The sequence below is a fragment of the Diabrotica undecimpunctata genome, chromosome 11 (assembly GCF_040954645.1).
Source record: "Diabrotica undecimpunctata isolate CICGRU chromosome 11, icDiaUnde3, whole genome shotgun sequence".
Taxonomy (NCBI): domain Eukaryota; kingdom Metazoa; phylum Arthropoda; class Insecta; order Coleoptera; family Chrysomelidae; genus Diabrotica; species Diabrotica undecimpunctata.
This window is the reverse complement of record NC_092813.1, coordinates 10,835,254-10,841,903: the sequence shown is the minus strand read 5'-3', so window position 1 is coordinate 10,841,903 and position 6,650 is coordinate 10,835,254.

The following is a 6,650-nucleotide window of genomic DNA, read 5'->3' as shown; positions in this document are numbered from 1 at the left end:
AATCTCCCTCGCATGTTGGCAAATTAAAAATTTCTCCATAAAAGTCCTTGACTTCTTCATTATCTGGTAGATACTTTTCCAGTTTTCTCAAGTCTTGCATCTTCTTGATATTAATAGGAATATGTCCTTCGGTGTATGTTTTTCTTGTAGGAAAACTAATAACATCCTTGTTTCTATTTTGTAGCCGAAAATAATGATTTATTAAGCCATATATGTACTCTTTTTTAATAACAATTCCATCGTGATCACTTGAATGAATAAAGTGTCGAAAGTTGGATATTTTAAAAGCAATTTTTTGATCTCTTGGAATATTTCTGCCCAAAGATTCATTGGAGAGCATCGTCTTTTTGAAATACGTGGGCCACCATCCTTTTAAGTTCAATATGTTATCAGAATTCGGCAAAACTACAGTAAATTGGTTTAAACTCGTGTTAGATGTTATGATAAGCTCTACATACTCTTTTAACGTGTAAATCCTGTCCTGATTTTTTAATTTTCGTTTTAAGAACGGAAAAATCCCGATCACACGGTAGAAATGAATGTCCCCGTGTGGGATAATATTGTTCAATCTTTTTGAATCTATTGGTTGAAACTAATGCAGAAAAAAGTCTAACTATTGTATGGTTCTTGTTCTGGGCGGCACATGCATCAGAAAAGAAGTGAAAATGGTTAATATTTTTAAATTCTGGATTGTTGTCAAGAAAATGTAATAAAAAGGATACAACTTCATTAGACCCTTTAGTTCCTGTTCCCTCATGATACACATAGAATTTACCTTATCATCTTTTAGATTATGAATACATAAAACATTACCAGTAAGTTGTCTTAAATAGAATGTTTCCTGGACAGGAATAACCGGTAGTTGCAGGTTTTGCATATAATCAATGCAAATACCACCTACATTATCATCTACTTTACAAAGTTCTGAAATGGTTTTAAGTTTGGTATAACATTTGTTTGCCCGTTTCTTATAAACAGTTTTTTCTGCCAGTGCCACTCTTTTTGCTGTTTTATTTAAGAACTTACTTTTTATTTTAGTTTCTAACTCTTCACATGTAAAGCAGGTGTCGACCTGTGGGCGACCAAAAATAATGAAAATTGTTCTTTAAAAATCTTTTTATAATATGAATATTTAACGTTTTGTTCTGGGTGAACCTCTTTAAACAACTTATACATTATAAATATATTTAATTTTTCATTTAGATACCTATATTCTCTACTAGTATAATGGACAGTTTTGACCCTAAACCAAGCAATATGTTGTATGATTTAATCTATAACAAGTCCTGACTTCGCATTGCCAGATTGATTTTTACCTCGTTTATCTATAGGAACTTGCCCCTTTCGTTTTAACGTGGTTAAGCGACGCAACCGATCATTGGTAATGCCAAAAATGGCAATAAATGCTTTTCTACAGATTTTATTTGTACCTGTTGGTCCTGAATTGTATATTCAAAAGAAGCCTAGTCTATCAGGCATGCAAGAAATATCAGCTGGTGTTATGCGCCTTCGACATGCAACTTCATGGACTGAAATAATCGATTGTAGCAAACAATCTTGTTCGTTCTTTGTGTTAATTCTCCCGAAGTTTCGGAATAATTGAATGTGTGTTTCTTCAGAAATTCGTAAAAAGCATTTTTGGTGACATCTAAAAATAAGTATCATTAAAATTACGATAATAAAATATTAGATATTGTTTAGCTAGTTAGTAATATTTTAAAGCTTTAATGCTTATTTGCAGTCTGGTCCTTGGTTCACCTCAGGCGTCAACACACACACACGCAGTGATCAACCCTGCCTCTAGGAACATGTGTATACCAATCTAAGAATGGGATCCACATGTCCGAAGATCAAACCGGTCACACTTCGCTAGTCGAAGTGGTACCTATCTGACCCCCAGGTTTTTCCTCCACCCCTCCTCATCGTGTGACTTACGTGAGGAGGCTTATGATCTGAGTGAATGAAAGTTACTTAAGGTGTCCTGGGTAATGGAACACCCTCTGTTTTTAATGACTGTGGTTATGCCACCTAACTGTAGGGGTAGCCACATCTAGGCTCTTCTCCCTATTTGCATTACTGACTCTATTGAAGTTACTCTATCATGACTTCGGGACTTGAGTCCCTAAAACAAAAGAAAAAAGCGTGTGTTCCGACCATAGAGCCTCCAGCCTTGGCTGACGACTCTATGTTCGGAAAAGAGTGTGTGCTCGGTCACTCGGCCGCCGATTTGGCAAAATAAATTTTGTTCTCCTCGCCGGCCGAGCACCCGAGTAGGGTCCGGCCACTGAGCCCTTGTATGCCGCACAAGACCTCAGTGCTCGGATTTTGCGAGAATATCAGTATTCACCTGATCCGCCTTAGGGGCCTAGTCCGTTGAAAACGGTATATGTAGAGCCTGATGGGCCCTCCATATTTGGTCTGTGTTGAAATTGAAGTTACAAAAATGTATAGTGAACGAGATTTAAAAAATTGGATGAATCCAAAGTGATTTAGATAGAGACCGTTTTTTGTTTTTTTGTTTTTTTGTTTTTTTGTTTTTATTTTTTTTTTTTTTGTTTTTTGTGGACTTCCTTGGAGCTTCGGAACTATAATATGCCTGGGCAACAATTCTTTCCTTTTTTTTCCTTAATCCTATTTGTGTGCGTGTGTTGGGGTGAGCATTCCCAAGTGTATACTGCTCTCACTCACCCCGGTGTATATTGGGCTTATATCTACCTAAAAACCTAAAAACCTAAAAGAAAAAGCGTACCCTCTCGCCAGAGTTTTTTTGGTCCGTGTTCTATCTTTCTTCATCTTGAGGTTTTGACGACTATGCACCATTACATTCTTTGTTATTCGTTTGGGATCTCCCTATATCTTGCTATTTGCTGCTTTGGTCTTCTGTGTACCGTCCTGATGTTTTTATTGTAGTTCGTCAGCTCTCTTAGCATTCTACTAGGGTGGTTTGTTAGTCCATTGAATATATCATATGCTCTTTCATCTAGCGTCCGTAGGATCCTGGTTTGTCCTGAGTCTCTGAATACGTACCTTAGTGGTACGTATTTTGGTATTTTTAAGGTGTCTCGTATGATTTGATTTTGAGATCTCTGAATCTTCATTCTCTTCGACTTGCAGGTGTGTCCCCATGCTGCTGAGGCGTACGTTAAGACTGGCATGATGATGCTGTTTGCAACCCTGATTTTGGTTTTAAATCTTAGTTTGCTTCTTCTGCTTATGAGCGTTGAGAGCTGACTTTTCAGCGCTTTGGCTTTGTATACCTGTTGATTGACATGTTCCGTGAATGTTAGCATCTTGTCAAGTAACACTCCTAGGTATCTTGCCTGGTTACTCCATTCTACTGGGGTGTTGTCTATCGTGATTTCACGGTTTGGTACACTTTTTCTATGACTAAACATTACAGCCTGGGTTTTGTCTGGGTTTAAGGCTATTTTCCATTTTATGCACCATCGTTGAAATCTATTTAGTACTCTTTGCAGGTGATTAGCTGCATGATCCGGGTTTCTCCAGCTAACCGCTATTGCTGTGTCGTCTGCGTAAAGACTTAACAGAGAACAGAGATTAACAACATAATGTTGGCGTGTCGGCCGTATAGATGGTATACAGGTATGGCGCAGCACGGCGCCCTGAGGCACACCCGCTTCCAGGGCTCCGTCCTCAGATAGGGTGCCCCTATTCGAATCCGGAACCTTCTGTTACGAAGGTATGACGCAAGGAGACATGTCATCGCTTCGCTGTATCCCAATGAATTCATTTTGTAAATGAGTCCCTTGTGCCAGACTCTGTCAAATGCTTTACTGACGTCCAGAAATGCGGTTGCTGTGTATGCCTTTTTGTTAAATTCTTTGGTTATGAATTCTGTGAGTCTTAATACCTGTAATTCACAGGAGTGTTCACTTCTGAAACCGAATTGAGCTTCTGGAATGGTGTGTAATGCTTGAGATTTTTCGTTCAGTCTTTTTATAATTACTCTTTCCGCAAGCTTGCTTATTGATGATAGTAAGCTGACTGGTGTGTAATTTTGAGGAAATGTGCCATTTTTCCCTGGCTTAGCAATCATGATTATGTGAGCTTCCTTCCATCTGTCTGGAAAATATCTTAGTTTCAGCATATTGTTTATGATGTTGGTAATATAAACAATAGCTTTTATAGGTAAGTTTTTCAGCGCCCTGTTTGTGATGTTGTCTGGACCTGGGGCTTTTTTGGCGTTGGTCTGCTTTATGAGTTCTTTTATTTCTTCGGGAGATGTATGAAGTATCCCTATTTTGCCTTTTGTCCTTTTTAGTCTTCTTGCTGTCCTCTCTACCTCTTCTTCGAAGTCTATGTCTTCGTTGGGGTGTTCGTTGTGTCTACACGCCCTTTCTATTTCGTCTTTTAGGACTTCTGCTTTCTCGATTTCTGTGTGGACAATCCCGTTTACTCCGTATAGAGGGGGTATGGGTTTTTTGTCCTTTCGTAGGATTTTTGATAGTTTCCAGAAATTAGATTTGTTTGGATTTAACTCTTCGATATAGGAGTCCCAGCTTTCATTTCGATGATTTTGAAGTTGTTTTTTCACTTCCCTATCTAGCTCATTTGCAATCCTTTTGTCTTCTACCGTTCTAGTGCGGTAGGCTCTTCTTCTTTTCCGGTTTTTCTGCTTGATTAAGTTTTTAAGTTCTATACTTATGTCCCTGAATCTTCCTTTTTGTCTAGTTATAGTTTCGGTTTTGGAGCTGGCATCGATAGCGTTGATAATTGTTTCTTCTAGTTTTATTACGCTGTCCTCTAATTCTGTTATGTTGTTGATTGTGGGGATATTACCGATGTTCACGCTCACAATTCTTTTGTAGTTTATCCAACTTGTCTTTTTTCTGTTGTGGGGCTGCAAATAGTTTGTTTCTATTGCGCCCAGGGTCAGGACGATTAAGTTGTGTGTCGAATCGCCTTCGTTTAGAGAGTGTATCTCGTATTGTTGACCCACGTTGTGTAGGATTGCAATGTCTAGGTAAGTAGGAAGTTGTCCGTGAAAACATATCGGCTCTGTTGGACCGATCACGTACGTATTTGGTCTGTTTTCGAGATGGCTGCATAGTCGTCGTCCGTTGTTGTTGGTCGTCCTGTCGTACCAGTTGGGAGATCTCGCATTAAGGTCTCCTATTATTATGGTTGGCTCTTCTGAGTTTAATATTAGGCTCAAATCTTCATCTAGGATCGGTTCGTTAGGTCTGACATATGCAGACACTATTTTTAGTGAGTCGTTGTTGGCTTTTAGTCTTATGAGTGTGGCTTCCATTGTGACCAGTCCATCTTGTGTTGGGATGTGTTCATGTTCGATTTCTTTTTTCACAAGTATGGCTGTTCCACCTGATAACGCTCTATGATCCGTCCTGTAGATATCGTAGCCGGGAAATTTTGTTTTCTTCCCTTCCACTAATTTGGTTTCTTGTAGGGCTACGATATCGAGCTCTAATCTATTTATCATTTCATCCAGAAGGTTGATTTTTTTGAATATTCCGCCGGAGTTCCATGACCCAATGCGAAGATCTTCCGTTTGGTGTACTAACATTTCTGACCTATGTTTCCTATGGCTGTCATTACCTGTTGCATTTGATCTAACATGTTGAAGACATGTGCCATTTTGGTATTTAGATCGGCGTTGAATTTAGCGATTAGTGCTGCTGCTTCGTTTGTAGCTGTTTTTTCTGTTGTTACGCTTTCAGGCTGTTTAGTAGCCTGAGCGTAGCTAACACCTTTATTGGTGTTGCTGGTGTTAATGGGCCTTGCCCTTTGTTGTTGTGGGGCGGCTTTCTTCTTGGGAGCTCTTGGGAATCCGCGATAATTCGCTGTATGCGCTTGTTCGCAGTTAGCGCATTTTGGGTCCGTTTCTCTGTCCTTTTCGCATTCGCTACTAAGGTGATTTTCTCCGCACTTTACGCATTTCGAGCCACAGTGGCAAGATTTTGAACTGTGGTAGAAACCTTGACAATTGAAACATTGTATTGTTTCATGTCTTGTCTTCATTTCGTCCTCTACGCTGATCCTTATGTAACATAGGTCAGAAATGTTTTTTATTTTTGCGTCCTCTTCTGCTTTGATGGTTACCAAAAACATTGGGAGGGGTTTCTTGTCTGGCTTTTTTGAGATCATGTTTATGACCTTAGTAGCCTCTACTCCTTTGCTTATAATTTCGTTGAGAATTAGATTGGTATCGGTTTTTGCCGATAATCCTCTTATTATTACTCTCTTCATTTTATCGGTATCTATAGGATACGCCATAAAATCTACAGCTGGGCTGTATGTCTTTAGGAGTCTTACCATTTTCAGGTAGTCCTCTCTGGTCTTTGTTTGTATAAAAATAGACCTTCCTGATCTGGCAAATTTATTTGCCGAGATTATTTTCATGGCTGCAGCTTGCTGCAGTATGTTCTGATGCTCGTTTACCGATTTCAGAATTATCGCCGGTGGTTTGGGCTGCTTACGAGTAGAGACTGCTACTTCAGGAGTGATCTCGGGGGTCGCTTCTTCTGCAACTTTTTTGTTAGGAGGTTGTGACTCCTTGTCGTCAACTTTTTTATTAGGAGTTTGCGCCTCCTTTTTCTTTGTGTCAACTTTTTTGGTAGGAGGTTCCGGTTTTCTCTTTTGGTGGAGGTTCCGGGATGGTATCTACTTTC